The 15,729-nt window shown below is 32.8% G+C and overlaps 1 protein-coding gene across 3 annotated transcripts in view; it reads right to left on the bottom strand.

Moving 5' to 3' along the window:
* Positions 1 to 15,729, bottom strand: part of LOC126823633 (transcription factor egl-13) — a 112,286-nt gene that overhangs the window by 58,555 nt on the left and 38,002 nt on the right. For 2 of the 3 annotated variants that reach the window (XM_050552582.2, XM_050552583.2), the window contains one exon: positions 11,615 to 11,696. The gene's annotated coding sequence lies outside the window, so the exon portion shown is untranslated. Of the gene's footprint in view, positions 1 to 129; positions 187 to 11,614; positions 11,697 to 15,729 lie in introns of those variants that run through there. The other variant, XM_050552586.2, reaches the window with a different exon arrangement.

Here is a 15,729-nt window from a genome sequence, read left to right as displayed (position 1 = left end):
ATCTTTTAGAGTCAACAAACACCTTTGTATCTTTTCGTACTTTCAACATATGTGTATACATCATTCGTAATGACTGATGTGACGTCATGTCCACTGTGACATGCTTTAAAAATCAAACAATAAACCTACCCTTAATCTTTGACAACTTTTGGCATCAAGTTCCCGTTTGTCGGCACTTCCTGGCAGGTTTGTAAGATTCTCAATGAAAAGCATATCACATTACATCAATGGGAGAAGCTCAGCTTAGTAATTCTACAACAGTGGAGAGCTGTATGTATTTGTTACATGAAGCCATAAGTATAATCACGATCTAAATCATCTTATTATTATTCAGCCTTGTATGAATGGAACTGGTCTTGATTCAGATTGAAGGTGCAGAAGCAGGGAATATACAGGAAGCTTTTTAATCTGTTCCAAGAAAATGTAACCTAAGTTGTTTTAAAATATCCAATCTTGAGAGTCTGGTTGTCTTTTACAATTCTATCAGTCGTAATATTTTCTATACTGTTCTAGTATGGCACCACAGGTGTTCCTTAAAGAGGCTAATTCTTCAACTGGCACTTAGAAACAAAGACTCTGACAGGCCAAATTTAAACAGTAGACAAGAAAATTAGCATCAAGTATCCTGTGGGAACTGAAAAGATTGTTCATCTTTTTTTTCCTGAAAATTGTGAACTGTTGTTATATATTTTGAAATGTGTTGGGATTTGTTTTCTTTTCACTAATTAAGATAGGTGTTACAGGAGTACATTAATGGCATGGATGTAAATATGAGGCAATCTATACTATATCTGAGGACACTAAGAATGTTCTGTTCTGGCCTGTTTTCACAGTCAGGGGACTTCTCTCTCAATAATCTTTGAAATTCCCTAACAATAAATAGAGCAATTGTTATAAAACGCCCGCAACATGTATTCACTTCTGTCTAATGAAAAAAATACCAGGATAACTGTACAAATGAATAAAACCAAGGACAGAACAAACAATACAGCAGCTATAAATTTAGCCGTAACTAAGCAGAATTAATTTCAACACAACATCTGAGCTTAAGGAGAGAGGAGAGGAGGGGGTTAGAAACATGATATCATCTTCAAATAAATCTCCTTCATGTTTATATTTCGGTTCAATTAATTTATTAGAAATATATAATGCTCTTTCTGTACCTGAAAAGAAGTAATCTTTATTGTTAGTGAGTCTATTTCTAGATATAATTTACTGGAACTTTCTCTACTGAATCAAATTTAAAGTATATAAATCTCTTTAAGCCCAGCCATTATGGAATTTCGATTGTCTCCTTTTTTTTTGTTCGAGGAGAAATGTGTCTGCTACATTTGAAAGAAAGAAGAGAATATGTAAACTGTGGCGAAAGACTCCGAGCTTGACAGAAAAAAACCACCCCCTTCTTCTAAAACAATTAATTTGCCAACTTTTAACTTACTACTGTTTCACTTTGACATATGATGGACAGATAGCAAAGTATGTTAAGACAATGGCTTTCACTTGCGGAATTCATTATATTGTTGAACTAAAGTCATGATTAGCTATTCCCAAGGTTTTTGGGGAAGCTTTGTAAAACTATCAGCAGACTTTTGTTGTAGATAAACAGACCAGCTGGGAAAAGTATGAAATTACCTCTGTTGATTAGCCTTTGTGTTCTTGGAAGCATACTTCCTGCAAGTCAATCCCCCAAAACTAATCGACACCATGCCATTTGTAAAATTAATGTTGACTTGAAATAATTCAACAATAATGAGGTCTTTTCTGTTAAAGTCTTTGTAAACATGTTTGTTGTTTTGCTTAAAAAAGTAGGTGTTTTAATACATTCTTCATTTATGTTGCAAGAATGTTCATTTGTAATAAACCATGTCTACTATTAGAAAGTACTTGCAGGTTAAATACCCAATTTATACTTCCAGATTATTATATCAGATTATTTACTTTCATTTTGTTTAAGGGGGAACAACAGATCAGTGAAACTGGAGGTGACAATAAGGTACTTTCTGATAAGATAAGATTTTATTGTACCCATGCATCTATTTAAAATATGATTACATTCCAATATTGACCAAAATGATCCACAGCCAAAATATTTTGTATTGTAGACTATTTGAAATAAAAAACAACACAACCTTTAAGCATCATTTTGTAAATCATGCACTTACCGGTACAGGCCTAGAAAGACTCAATCGACTGTTGGAAATGATTGTTTAATAATGTACCTATAGAAGTCAATATCTTTAACTTGATTGTTACAATGCATAATAAAAGTTATAAATATACATCACCATGTTTAATGAGGAAAACTGTTGAGATTGTAAGTTGATGAAGGAGACAATGAGTTTAGTGATTACAAGACAAATAATTGGTATTTCCTGGGAATATTACAATACTGTAAAAAAATACAAACTATAGACAAAACATCTGTTGATTCTACCCCATAAGAGAAATGTTAAATTCCTGATATAAAATCTTCAATCATCAATTGGATTATTTTTCCTGTTTAAACAATTAAATATCTTTTTAAGTGATTCTGTAATCATGACAACAGTAACAGAACTTTAAAAAATATTCAACCTTCCTTTTTATACTGATAAACTAGAAGGCTTTTTAATGCTGTATTATATTCCTTCTGCTCTGGAATTTAGCAGCCATTCTTTCAGTAGTGCAAAAGAGATTGCTTATTGGATAACATTATACAACAAATGAGGGTAAAATTGTTATTAAACTTCTTTTCCTTTATATAAGATGGCAAGCCCATTTTCTAGTGCTTCTGCTTTCAAAATAAACATCCTTTAGAAACTTGTCAACAATCAAGTGCAGCAGTTAATTTGTGATTTTGATATTTATGTTTGGTCAAAGAATTACTGTAACACACCCCAAAAGTTCTGTCAGAATATTTAGACAATAGTGGCAATAAAACAGGCGTCAACAAATTGTGTCTGTGAAAAATACCTTCATGGAAGAATAATTGCTTCATGTTTATACAACATTGTGCCAAACAAGAAATGTGAACAACAATAGGGTATATAAATAACCAGCTATATCCAACAGAAAATTTATTCAATTATTGGTATAAGAGATTTTAATGGGATAAGAGATTTTAATGGTATAATCGTTTGATGTGTTTTTCATGCATTTATTAATATTTATTCAGATTGTTGATCTATGCAACCATAGTCTTCCATTTACTTAATTTTACTTTTTGTTTTTAACTTTGAATACAACTAGCAAGTTTTCAGAGCACACAGGTGAGAGCCACTGTATTTTTGGTCAATGTGTAATTTTTCACTGGTTAATCCCAGGCAATACATTCTCAAATTAATTATTTAACATTTAATTAAGAAAAACCAAATCAAGAGTAGATAATCTCCCTGCTTGGATTTAGTCAGATTAAAAGAAGCCTGTCAAAATTTGTTAGTGAAGATTATAGGTGTGGCACTGGCTTGTTTTGACCATACCTCATTCAATTCATCCGCAGAGGATGCTGTATGCTGACAATTTTTCAGTTCATCATATCTTTGTAAATATGGAACCATTTTAGGACTTACATTTCTTTCAGTGATTCAGGTTTCACAATAATAGCTTGAAAGGCATTCAAAACCGATCAGTTTCTTTAATATAGAATAGACTTAAATAAACTGCTGTATAGTATACCAGTTTAAAAGGTCTATGTATTGGGTTTTTTCTGTAGACATAGAATTATTACAAAATGTATAGAAAACATAGGTGTGGTTGAGGTTCGTCTGAACAATTGATTGTGGGACGACAAGTTCTTTTCTATTTGGTGTTGAACAAGGTTTTACCAGTTCTATTAGCCCTAGGATAGATAAGTACAAAAGTAAGTGAGGTCTAACGTACATCTTTTGACAAAACGTATGATGGGAGCTATATATCAACACACTCGTCTCTCTTTGTACTTTTCTTTTAATTTGACCTGACAAAAGCCATTTGTAAATATTCGTACCAAAATATATATACATATATCAAATGTTAGCAAATTTTACAAATCTCAAGCCAAACTAAATAATACAATAGACATAAATACATAAGTTTATACAAAACTTCTATATTTCATGTTCCTTTTAATACTTGTTCCATATTTCATGTTCCTTTTAATACTTGTTCCATATTTCAAATTTCTTTAATACTAGTTGTATATTTCATGTTTCTTTTACCAGTATATGCACTGTTTGATTTCTCATACAAGAGGAATACAAATTCATTAAAAAAATAGAATCAACACTTGTTCTCAGATTCTTTAAAGACACAAATGTCAAAACTTCTAAACTTCAACTTGAAACTTTTTTCTCTGGTATAATTCCTGCAAGTCAAGGTCAAAATACTTCAGATTTTGCTCTTAAATCATGGAATTTGAGGTCAAAAACTGAACAATGTCCATTTTGTGGTTAGAAGCTATTGTAACCATTTCTTTGATATAACAATAGGCTTAAGGTTTTAAGGTGTGATAGAACACTGCTGTTGGCAGCTCGAAATCTAGTGTGAAGCTTTCTCTAGTCAAATAGTGAACACTGATCAACCAATTGCCTATGTTTACCCTTATTTTAGCTGTTTGACTAAGACGGGTGCCGGCATTACGCCACCTGCTCGACCGATCGTCTATTATGTACATGAGGACTTGGAAAAATTTTTAGGTTTACTCACGACAATTGTTAGGGATTAGGTGAAGAATTTAAGCGCTCCATTTGCAAGTCTGGCCTCAGCATTGCAAGAGACTCATCCCCACATGCTGGCTTAGCATTAAAGCGCGACACTACTGACACGAGGGTTGACGAAAAGGTAAAATAATGCAAGTTTTACTTATATGGAAGAATTGTTTTCAATGAGAAGGAAAGATCAACGTTGCCGGTATATGGCAAAACAGGTACAGAAACAGTGATTGTTTACATCAGGTGGCCCGAGAACTATGGCTAGTTTTAGACACCATTATGTATGTTGAGTGTGAATCAGTTGTAGAAACAGTGTGACAGGGGTGGAGGGGGCCACCATTAACTAGACTACATCTTCTTTCTTTCCTTTTGACAGTTGCACCAAATACTGACACATTGACATAATTACGGTAAAGGTGTTTATTAAAGGGTGTGCGGGAGTAGAAAACACTTGTGTACCGGAGATTGTAACCGTATCAAATGTGACACTTCACATTACAAATGTTATCATGTTTCTGAATAAATAACTGTAGTAATGCAAGGCTATGATGTAATACAAATGGTGAAGGAACTGCGGAAACATCCTCCAGCTGTAGATAGATATATATGTACAATATACATCTATGTGTCTCAAGACTCCTCCCCCTTTTAAACTCAGAAATGAATGAATACAAAAACAATTTATCATAAACTTTATCCCAACATATGTATCATACCAACACAAATATTTATCCTTTTTACAATTCATAGAAAATGGGTAAAGAGAAATGATAAGTACACTTGATGAGAATGTGACATAGTAATTGTTTTGGGTCTCTATATTAATAGTCTGAAGTGACTAGATATTACCAAGATATATTGAGAGTATTATTTTATATGACACTTGAGGATAAATTTTTCTAGCGCTATGTCATTAAGTTCTCACAAAGATTTAACAATGGAGCACATGAAACAAAGGAAATACTAGAAGTCAGTCATTTCTCCTCTAAATAAATTCCCACTGTCCCGACAGGAAAAATACAATAAAAGATGTGAAGTATTAATACAGTGAGAAAGTCATTAATATCATAATATGTTAAAAAGCAGCGATATCCGTTTATATTTGACCTGTTATTGTGTTGACTGGGTCCACTCTAGTGTTTGAAGTAGAAAACTGATTGATGTTTAATAGTACAGGACATTGTTGTTGATAAACAAGAGCTGATTAGTTCCGATGTCATTTTAATTACTTTAACCTTTCAAAAGCTAATTTATAATATAGTCATTGTGTAACTTGAATTCTATGGTGGCAGGAGTAAAACCTCACATCTTTGGTAAACTTAATTAAATGCTGTTATTTTATGCTTAGTATGACATTATGTTGGTCAACTTAATTGAATATTGTTCTTTTATACCAAGTTATGACTTTTTATATTTAAATCATTTAACCCAATTTGTATCAACTGTAAATTAAAATTAAAACTAAAGAAACATGTTAAATTTTTTATGTTTTTTTTTACAAAATTATCCAAAATTTCACACATTTTGTTGCTGTTTTTTTTGCAGTTTAACTTTAAAGACTGTTATATTTTAGGGGAATGGACAATTGATCCTGAATGACTGTTTCCTTTCTTTTGTCAATCAAATTTTCTCACTTGCTAACAATAAACAGAAGTGATGTATAGAAATTATCTTATCAGAACTTTACTTCATTATACTTGGTATCAAAGAAATATTTATAGCAAGTGTTTCTTTTCACAATCTACAAATCTTCTTTCACAGTTCCAGAACAAAATACTGTCCTGTAATCATGTTAACATGTCTATAAAAATACTAGAGTAAGAAACATCAAAAAGTCCACAATTAAAGCCTCGTCTGTGAAAATCATATGTGACTAATTTCTATAGCTCTGGTTAAACATTAAGTAGCAGTTTCCTGTCTCCCACTTCCTAAATAGTCTTAAATGGAAGTAATAACCTGTCTTAATGATTTCAACATTAGTCCACAATCAGCCTTTCTTTTCAAAGACCAAAGACAGACGTAAATTAGATACAATGGAATTGACCGGAGGTACAGGCAACTTGTCATTTTAAAAAATTATGCCCAGATTTTGTTCAGCTAATCACAAATCATCAAGAAACCCAGTGATTCTGATTCAGGTCTTCCCTTTAACAAATGATCCTTTTCTTAGAATTATTTAACTATGCCTCAATACAAACGGCATTGGTTTCTTTGAGTATTATTTCAAATAGCTGAACAAATGAAGGCTCTTTAGCGAAAATTATCCGGCAATGGCCTCTTTGATTTTCACGTCCTCAAATTGTGATAACAGAGGAGAATAAATTTATTAAAATACCGTATGTCTGCAGTGAAGTATAAAATTACTGGTTACAAATGACTCTTAGCACCTTAGCTGTGCTACTAATTAATGATTACCAAAATTACATTTTACACTTTTCTTCGTTAATTCTAAAAGGCTGCTTAAAGAAAGAAAATAAGCTGTTTTATGCCATGACCATTAATTCTTTTCTTTTATTATATTCACTGAAACCTAACCATGCAAAAAACATCTAAAATCACAGACATCATTCTCCTCTTTCTCTTTCATCTAACTTCCATTCCTTTGCGTCAGTGTAATCCTTACAATTTATACCAATAGAAACTCTCTAATATGTCCCAAAACAATTTTGGTCCAAATTCATCATAAATAATGGATAGTCTAAGCTTTAGATATAAAAGAAATGGCTACACTTTTTGTAAAATTCAAACTGGAAACAGATTCAGGAGACATTTTCAGTTTCATGACAAAAACGGAAATCACATCATTGTGCAAGATAGATGTAAATTTCAGATCATTTTTTTCCCTTCAGATTTTTTCAACCAGATTTCTGTCAACAAAAAATACATGTTAAATAACACTTCTTTTATAAAAAGCTTACAGATGTTTCAATAACAAATATTTAACTTAACCATGGTGAGGTGAATTAAAGTTATGTCTTTAGAAGATATAGTCTTATTGGGAAACATATTTTCTCACAATTCGAACAAGCAGTCAATACAGATTTGTCTGACAAGAAATATCAGCTGAACAATGTGTTTATATGTTTAAAATAATAAGTCTTTGTCTATCAAATGGTCCAGTCTGTCTGTCAATGCAAACCCATTTACAACAGTGAGATTAATCTATTATAAATACCGAAAATCTAAACAATGCCAGCCTTTTGTGCTCAAATCATAAACAATTCCTTATCCTATGTAATCAGGAGGAATAAACCAATTCCACTTGCTGATAAAAGCCTGCCTTTGTCTTAACAATTCCTACAGAGATAGTTTATAGTAGCCTGTTCCTGGGAGTAATGTTTGTCTCCCACTTGGCCTTTTTTTTCTGAGTGGCATTCAGTTGTTCATTTATGAGATTCTTGAACAATAAAAAAACTGACCATGCCATTTTATTTAGCTGCAGACTCGCTCAACAATAATGGCTGGAGATATTGTCTGGTTACCTTCTATTCAGTACCTTAGTTTTCTGAAATCAAAATCTAACCTATAGCTCTATTTAACTGTAAGTAGTGATATGGGTTGTGTGTCAGACAAGGTATACTTACTATTTCCTGAACCCCTGCTACAATGTCTCATTTATTTGAGAAGTTCACATAACTAACAGTTCTGTTTTAATTTTAAATTTCAATACTTGAACTTCCAAACTACATATTCCCTTTCATTTTGGAATATCTCCATAAAAACTTGAAAATATTAAGTGACAATAAAAATATGTGTATGCTAACAATCACTGAGAACAACAGTTGGAAAAATAACAACCAAAAATAAGTAGATCGAAATGATTGTAAGTATATGAACTGCTGGTCATAAGTTCATCATGAAAACATTAGGTCATGTATCCTTTAAATGTGATAGCACTTAGTCTGGCATTAGCATTATCAGCCTACCACTGGGGAGTCCTTTTATCCCCCAAAGCTTCACTAATATAAAACCAAAAGGGGTAAGATAAGTTGGCTCAATAATACACAGTTAGATTACAACAATATGGCACTTTTCTATCTGAAACATCATACATACTTTGAGTGAAAATTTGATTTACAACCTACTCAAATAAAAAAAGAAAGAAAAGAAACAGAGATGATAATAAAATAGAATGGCACTATATAGAAATGTTACTGATAATATGAGTATATATATATTTTAACCTTTTAAATTAATATCTCAGTGTATCATATTTTTTTCATTATTTGTCAAAGACATGGCAAATCTATCCTCTTATTAAATGTACTTATACAATATTTGAGTCTTAAAGATTCAGTATTTGTGAAATCTGGTTAATTTGAGTCATCCTATCCAAACAACTAGTCACTTTTCCAAGACACTCTAGCATAGTAATCATATCATTTATCATATCCAAACAACTAATCACTTTGCCTAGGCACTCTAGCACAAAGGTAACCAGAAACGACAGACAGCTATTATACCAGAGTTTAATAGTTTGAACAAGTAGCAAACCAATATAAAACATAATTCATTAAAGAAATATAAAAGAAAGCATAACAAGACAACGATTGTAAGTATAAGCCATTCATCTTACTACCAGAAAACAGATACAAAATTTTGATAGCGCTAACACTTGAAACAGAATGCCGGATATTGTCTTTAAACCTCATTATGATAATTTGGTGAACTTAAATAAACAAGAACCATTATATTAAAGGACCCCTAACTGTTCTGCAGGCTTTATCCATTATAATTCTACTACAATAACACAACTCTTATTGGAACCATATGGAATTTATTTAGACTCATTTACTTCCACTCCATATTACTGAAACTATCGCCTCTTGTTTCCTGCCCTTTTACAGTTTCTATATTCACAATGAAACAATGAGAACCACTACAATATCATAGCAACTTCAAAATGAATAAACCATACATTTGGCATTTCAAACATTCTGTTTCAAGTTGGGTGGTTCAATTTCTGGTTATGACACAATCTTAAAGCCAAATGGTAGCTGCCTTTTGTTATTTTTTTCTCAAGAATGATTGTGTATTGCTGAACATAACGAATTCCACAAGTATCTTATTAAAGCAACACATGATGAAGGGACAAACATGATAGTTCATAGTGTAGAGGTGTTCCTGGTAAATTGGTAATCAGATGATGACTTCAGTGCAAAGGTTAACTAAAAATTGATTTTTTTTTAAAGGAAATGTGTCAATTCTACAGATTTTTATCCTATACAAAACCATAAGGATGTTATAATGGTTTCTATTAGTTATAATATTTTCTTTATTAGTATTTCCATGTAATAAATTACAGAAAAAAACGAATGATCATAAATCATCTCGTTCTGCCTCCTACAAGGGTTATGCATTTGACAGTATCTTTAAAGTTCAAAGAAATGAGAATTTTGTGACATTTGACATTCTACTTGGTATGGTTTTAAAGAAACCTAGTGCATTGCAAATTAAACACTAGACCATTAGATCATCACTCAGCAACTAAATGACAAGAGAGGATAATAAAATAACTTGTTTTCATCTGAAAACAATGCATTAACATCTTCAAAGCTGTGTGGAACATCAAGAGGTTGCCCCTTGATGTTATTTTTAACTTGATAGTTTGCGTTACTAGAGCTGAACTACTCATTTTGAGACATGTAAATGACAATATAAATGACTAAGCAAAGACGATAAGGCCAAAAAAAGTCAGCTTCACCTCCTTAATGTGTGGCTCACAGTGAAATATGAGGTCAAACAACAAGGGACATACCCATTATGTAAACAACCAAGTCCTCCAACTCATTAGAACACCTAAACAAAAGGTAAAGTTGATGAGCGTTTGCCCCCAGTGACTATAGGCCAATAACTTCCTAGTAACTTCAGTTATCTTATAGCTGAATTTCTCGGCACTGAGGAACGCCAAAGAAAACATATTTGTACTGCAACAATTATCACAATACATTAGCACACAGTACCTGTCAACAAAGCCACCAGACAAATTTAACTTTTTTAACGCTTATATGTCACATCTAAGCTATCGTTTGTAAGTGTAGAAATTAGTTCAGCTGGTACTCAACTTTAGTATGCCATCGGTTATATTCATTTAAAGGTGAAATGATGCAGGTGATAAAAATGCTGAATTAGAACATTAAATTCTTCTCAAAATCAGAATGTGATTTCCCTTAAACATCTTTTAGTTTGAAGTAGTAAGGTATTTTAACAATAAGATATTTTTTCATTCCACTATCTGATGTGTTTTGGGTTGAGTTTTTTTTTTGCCAGCTACCAAACCTAAACCATTTATGGCAGATTAAAATTTTTGAATAAAATTAATAAATTCTGGGCACTAATATAATCAGGGGCAGATTGGGCCATCGGGCAAAAATGAAAAAAATAATTTTGCCCAATTCGTCTAAAAAACCTTTTTTTGCTGAACATTATATGGGGGGGGGGGGGGTATGGGACGGGCCATGGCGCGATGATGATCATGTTATATGTGCCTGGTGGCTTTAACGGGCCACCACGCCATCACTGAAGTCTGGAATGGGCTGGTATAATAGACTTTCTGGGTCGGGTGTACTGAGTGTGGGCCGGAATTCGGAATCCCGCAATGGGGATTTCGAATTTCATCCGAAAATTTCATCGGATTCACCCGACCCCGGCAACAAAAATGGGACATTTTTCAATGAAATTATTCCTACTTATTCAATATTCATAACTGGTCAAAAATTTCTCAACTAGTCCCATATTTTAACCAGGTAAATTACTTGCAGGTCGGGGTTTTGACCTAAATTAATCGATTTAGGAGATATATTATTTGACAGAGATTATAATCAGATATGCCACCAAATCGCATATTTGGGGTTCATTTCTCAAAATTTTCACGGGGGGACAGTAAAAGGGGCCCGGCCCCAATCCGCCCCTGATTATAATCATTGTGAAAATCAAATTGTACATACCAGAAAGTAAATCTTCATTCTTTTCTTGTTTTCTTTTAAACATCAAATATAACAATAAACAGTATATTGAGTCTTGTTACACCTGAAAATAAGTTACAATATTGTTTTTTTTATTATATATCTATTCATATTCATAATGTTAAAGGACAATATTGATGTCAGTCATTATCACATGTGATAGAACTGGTTAAACATGTTCCAAATATAATTTTAACACAGAGATCATTGCTACGATAGATGCGTAATAAAGGTTTCAACAATCGGAAGTGACGGATGCAAAAGGAAAACATGAGTTATTCCTTTGTATAACTGACTGAAGTGACGAGTGATAACAGATATATGGGCGAATTTCTGCTCACTAATAATTCCTTTAAAGACCAAAAGTTGTTGTGTGAGACTGTGAAAAGATATCTGACAATTCATAAAAAGAATTGACTGCCAATAGATAAGAGAACACGAAAGAAAAATAGAAAAAGTCTGTGCATTACCATGTTTTTATAAGGTATAGAATGAATAAAAACAAGGGAATGTACAGACTATTTCTATTATTTCTATTGTTCTCGTGTTCTCTTATCTAATGACATTCAATTACTTTATTAAATTGTCCAATATCCTCTTACAGTCTCATATAACAACTTTTGGTCTTCGAAGGAATTATTAGTGAGCAAAAATTCGCCCATGTATCTGTTATCACTGGTCACTTCAGTCAGTTATATAGAGGGATAACTGGTGTTTTCCTTTTGCATTCGTCACTTCCGATTGTTGAAACCTTTATTACTCATCTATCGTACCAATGATCTCTGTGTTAAAATTATATTTGGAATGTGTTTAACCATTTCTATCACATGTGATAATGACGGACACCAATATTGTCCTTTCAGGAAGCCATGACGGCTCAGTGAGTAAGCTATTGGCTCACTAACCTGGAGAAGTGGTGCAGGACTGAGAGCCTGGCATGGTACAAATTAGTCGTTCAGAAGGGACAAAACACCAAGGTCCTGTGTACAAATTGGCATGCACCTAACAGAACCCTTGACAGTTAAAATTCGATAGAAGAGTAGACCACAGTACTACTGTCTGGGAAAAATCTCAATCACTGTATGGCGTGTGTCTGTCATCATTAGTCAGTAAACAAGCCAACAGTGAGGCTGATGTCCCCCACCGAAATCCCAAAATAAATAGATGACACATTAATTAATCGCACATTTATTTTTTTCAAAAGTATCAAGCAATCAAACTATACACTAAGTTTCATCACTCTCTATCAGATAGAATCAAGATTATCTTGTCCCAAAGCATCGACCAATGAAATTGATCAGCTCTGCTTAGCTTCACCTCGAATAGTTAATCATTGAACTCAGTCAAGACATTCACCTAATGAACATCTACATCAATTAGTTTACACATTCTACCTCAATTAAAAGCAGAGTTGTTATGTTCCAAAGTCTTGACCAATCAAATTGCTTATTGCTCCTTAGCCTAAGCAGAAAATTCTCACCATCAAATTTAGTCAATGTAATGATATAATGAATCTATATGCGGAGTTTCATCGCTTTCACTTTATTATAACCAAAGTTATTGTGCCCCAAAGCATCAGCCAATCAGATTGCTTATCTCTGCTTACCGTAAGCAGACAATGTTCATCATCGAACTCCATCAAGGCATTCACCTAATGAACGTCTACACCAAGTTTGAACATTCTACCTCAATTAGAAGGAGAGTTATTGTGTTCCAAAGTCTTTACCAATCAAACTGCTTATCCCTCTGCTCACCCAGAGTAGAAAATGTTCATTATCAAACTTAGTCAAAGTATTGATGTAATAAAGCTATACACCAAGTGTCCTCACTGTCACTTAATTAGAACTAAAGTTATTATGTCCCAAAGCATCAACCAATCAAATTGCTTATCTCTGCTCACCCTAAGCAGAAAATTCTCATCTTCGAACTCCATCAACGCATTCACCTAATAGATACCTACGCCAAGTGTGAACATTCTAACTCAATTAGAATGAGAGTTATTCTGTTCCAAAGTCTCGACCAATCAAATTGCTTATCGTTCTGCTTACCCTGAGCAGAAAATGCTCATTATCAAAATTAGTCAAGGTATTGATGTAATGAAACTATACACCAAGTTTCATCACTCTCACTTAATTAGAACTCCATCAAGGGATTGACCTAATAAACCACTACACCAAGTTTGAACATTCTAGCTCAATTAGAAGGAGAGTCATTGTTGCCCAATAAGTGTGACGGACAGACAGACAGACAGACAGACATTTTAATAGTCCCCTGCTTTCTTCGAAAGGCTGGGGACAAATTAATATCTTTTAAATAATGAAAATGTTTTCAAAGTAGCAATAAGAAATACTTCAGAAAAGATGCCATTTTGTTTTACACAACATGATGGCCACATATTTTACCAGTATACCTTTATTTTAGGGAAATGTCATTTTATTGAGGTGAATAAAGTACAGTTGTAGCATGGATTAAAAATCATAGGCCAGTTTCATAAAAAACTAATTAATTGACACAGTTGATTAGGTTCGTTGTCACAAAGAAATAGAAATTACACAAAAACTGTGAATCCACCTTAATAAACTACCTATAAATAGCTATATTCATCATACTTGTCAAACATCAAAAGTTGTAATATTGTTAGCTGAAGAAACGATGGAATATATCAAACAATACTAGGGTTAGTTGTCAGCCTTGTCTTACCCCACTTTACCAGAATGAAAATATAGAAACAAGTTCAACTAGACCCAATGTGTAATTTCAAACAAAACTATCTCTTTTTACCAGAGATACCACATCAAAAAGTTACCTCTGATCTCGGTAAACTTTAAAGTTTGTATCAAATTTAACTTTACCATTCCTTGATGTTTAATATGTCCAATTTGGCCTAATAGATCTCGTACTTGTTTCTATCTTTCTGTCTAAATTACAAAACACTTCTTTAATTCATTTGATTTTATCATAACACCTAACACTTTATCCCCTTCACAAGAAATTATATATCTCTTTAGTGTAATAAAATTGTTAAATCTATTGAACATCAATAGTGTTAACAGAACTTCTGTCTCCTACAGATATATGCCATTCTGTGACAAATGGTTTTATTCAAATCATTTGAAACAGAAGCAAAACAGACTCTATATAATCATCAATAAACCATCTTAAGCTCTGTTACTGGTCTTAGTACATAAGTTGAAATTAAATATTTTAAGCGCATTTGCTTTACAAGTACTGTGGAGAGAGAGTGGGGGGGGGCTCTAAGTGTCTGGATGGTTTAATGCCTACGCTTTAGATCATAAGGTCTGTCACTGAGTAAGCTGGCATGGTTTAGATTTCCAGCTTGTATGTGCAAGCAGATTATTGAAATAAAATTGAACCATTTGTTAGTTCTGAAATGACCTGGTTTGTGTCGGGTGGACGTTAAACCATATTTATTTCTCTATGTCTCTCTTACAAGTACTATACTTAAGTTTTAATTTTGAAGGTTTATAATTTTCCCTTGGATATCTGTAATCTTAATTAGTTGTTAAATAGAAGTTTCTTTATTATCAAAAATGCATAACTTCTCAAAACGAAATTACAGGACAAAGTTTTATAAACCTTTTCAAACAAATTAAATCACAATGCATAGTACAAATAACAAAGTAATGAAGCCAGTAGATTCAGTATCTGAAAGTTGTTTTAGAATACATACTGTACAATAATACTTTCTGTACAATTTTCTAAAAATACTGCCATAACGCTTACTCAATGATTTAAATTGCCTTACAAGAGAAAAAAAGTATTTTCTTTCCAATAAAAGGCATTATCAGAGACAAAAATCAAATAATTTTTCTTCGAAGCAGAAGAGGCAAAAAACACTTGTAACTGGCAATTTGAGAAGCTAACTATAAAGAAAAGAAGAATAATTCACTGTTGATGGTGTTGATATAAAAATCCTATAATATACATTAACATCATTCAATAATAGACTGTCCCAGTAGACAGTTAAAGAATCTTTGCGTCTAGAGTGTAACAATTGTTAGAGCAGAGGGAAGACTGTCTATAGCCTGATGTATTGATGGTAAAGGAATCACTGCATCAGAAACACAATAGCATTT

The sequence above is a fragment of the Patella vulgata genome, chromosome 6 (genome assembly GCF_932274485.2).
Source record: "Patella vulgata chromosome 6, xgPatVulg1.2, whole genome shotgun sequence".
In the NCBI taxonomy this organism is placed as follows: domain Eukaryota; kingdom Metazoa; phylum Mollusca; class Gastropoda; family Patellidae; genus Patella; species Patella vulgata.
Note: the sequence above shows the minus strand (reverse complement) of the source record. Positions and strands in the feature narration are given on the sequence as shown.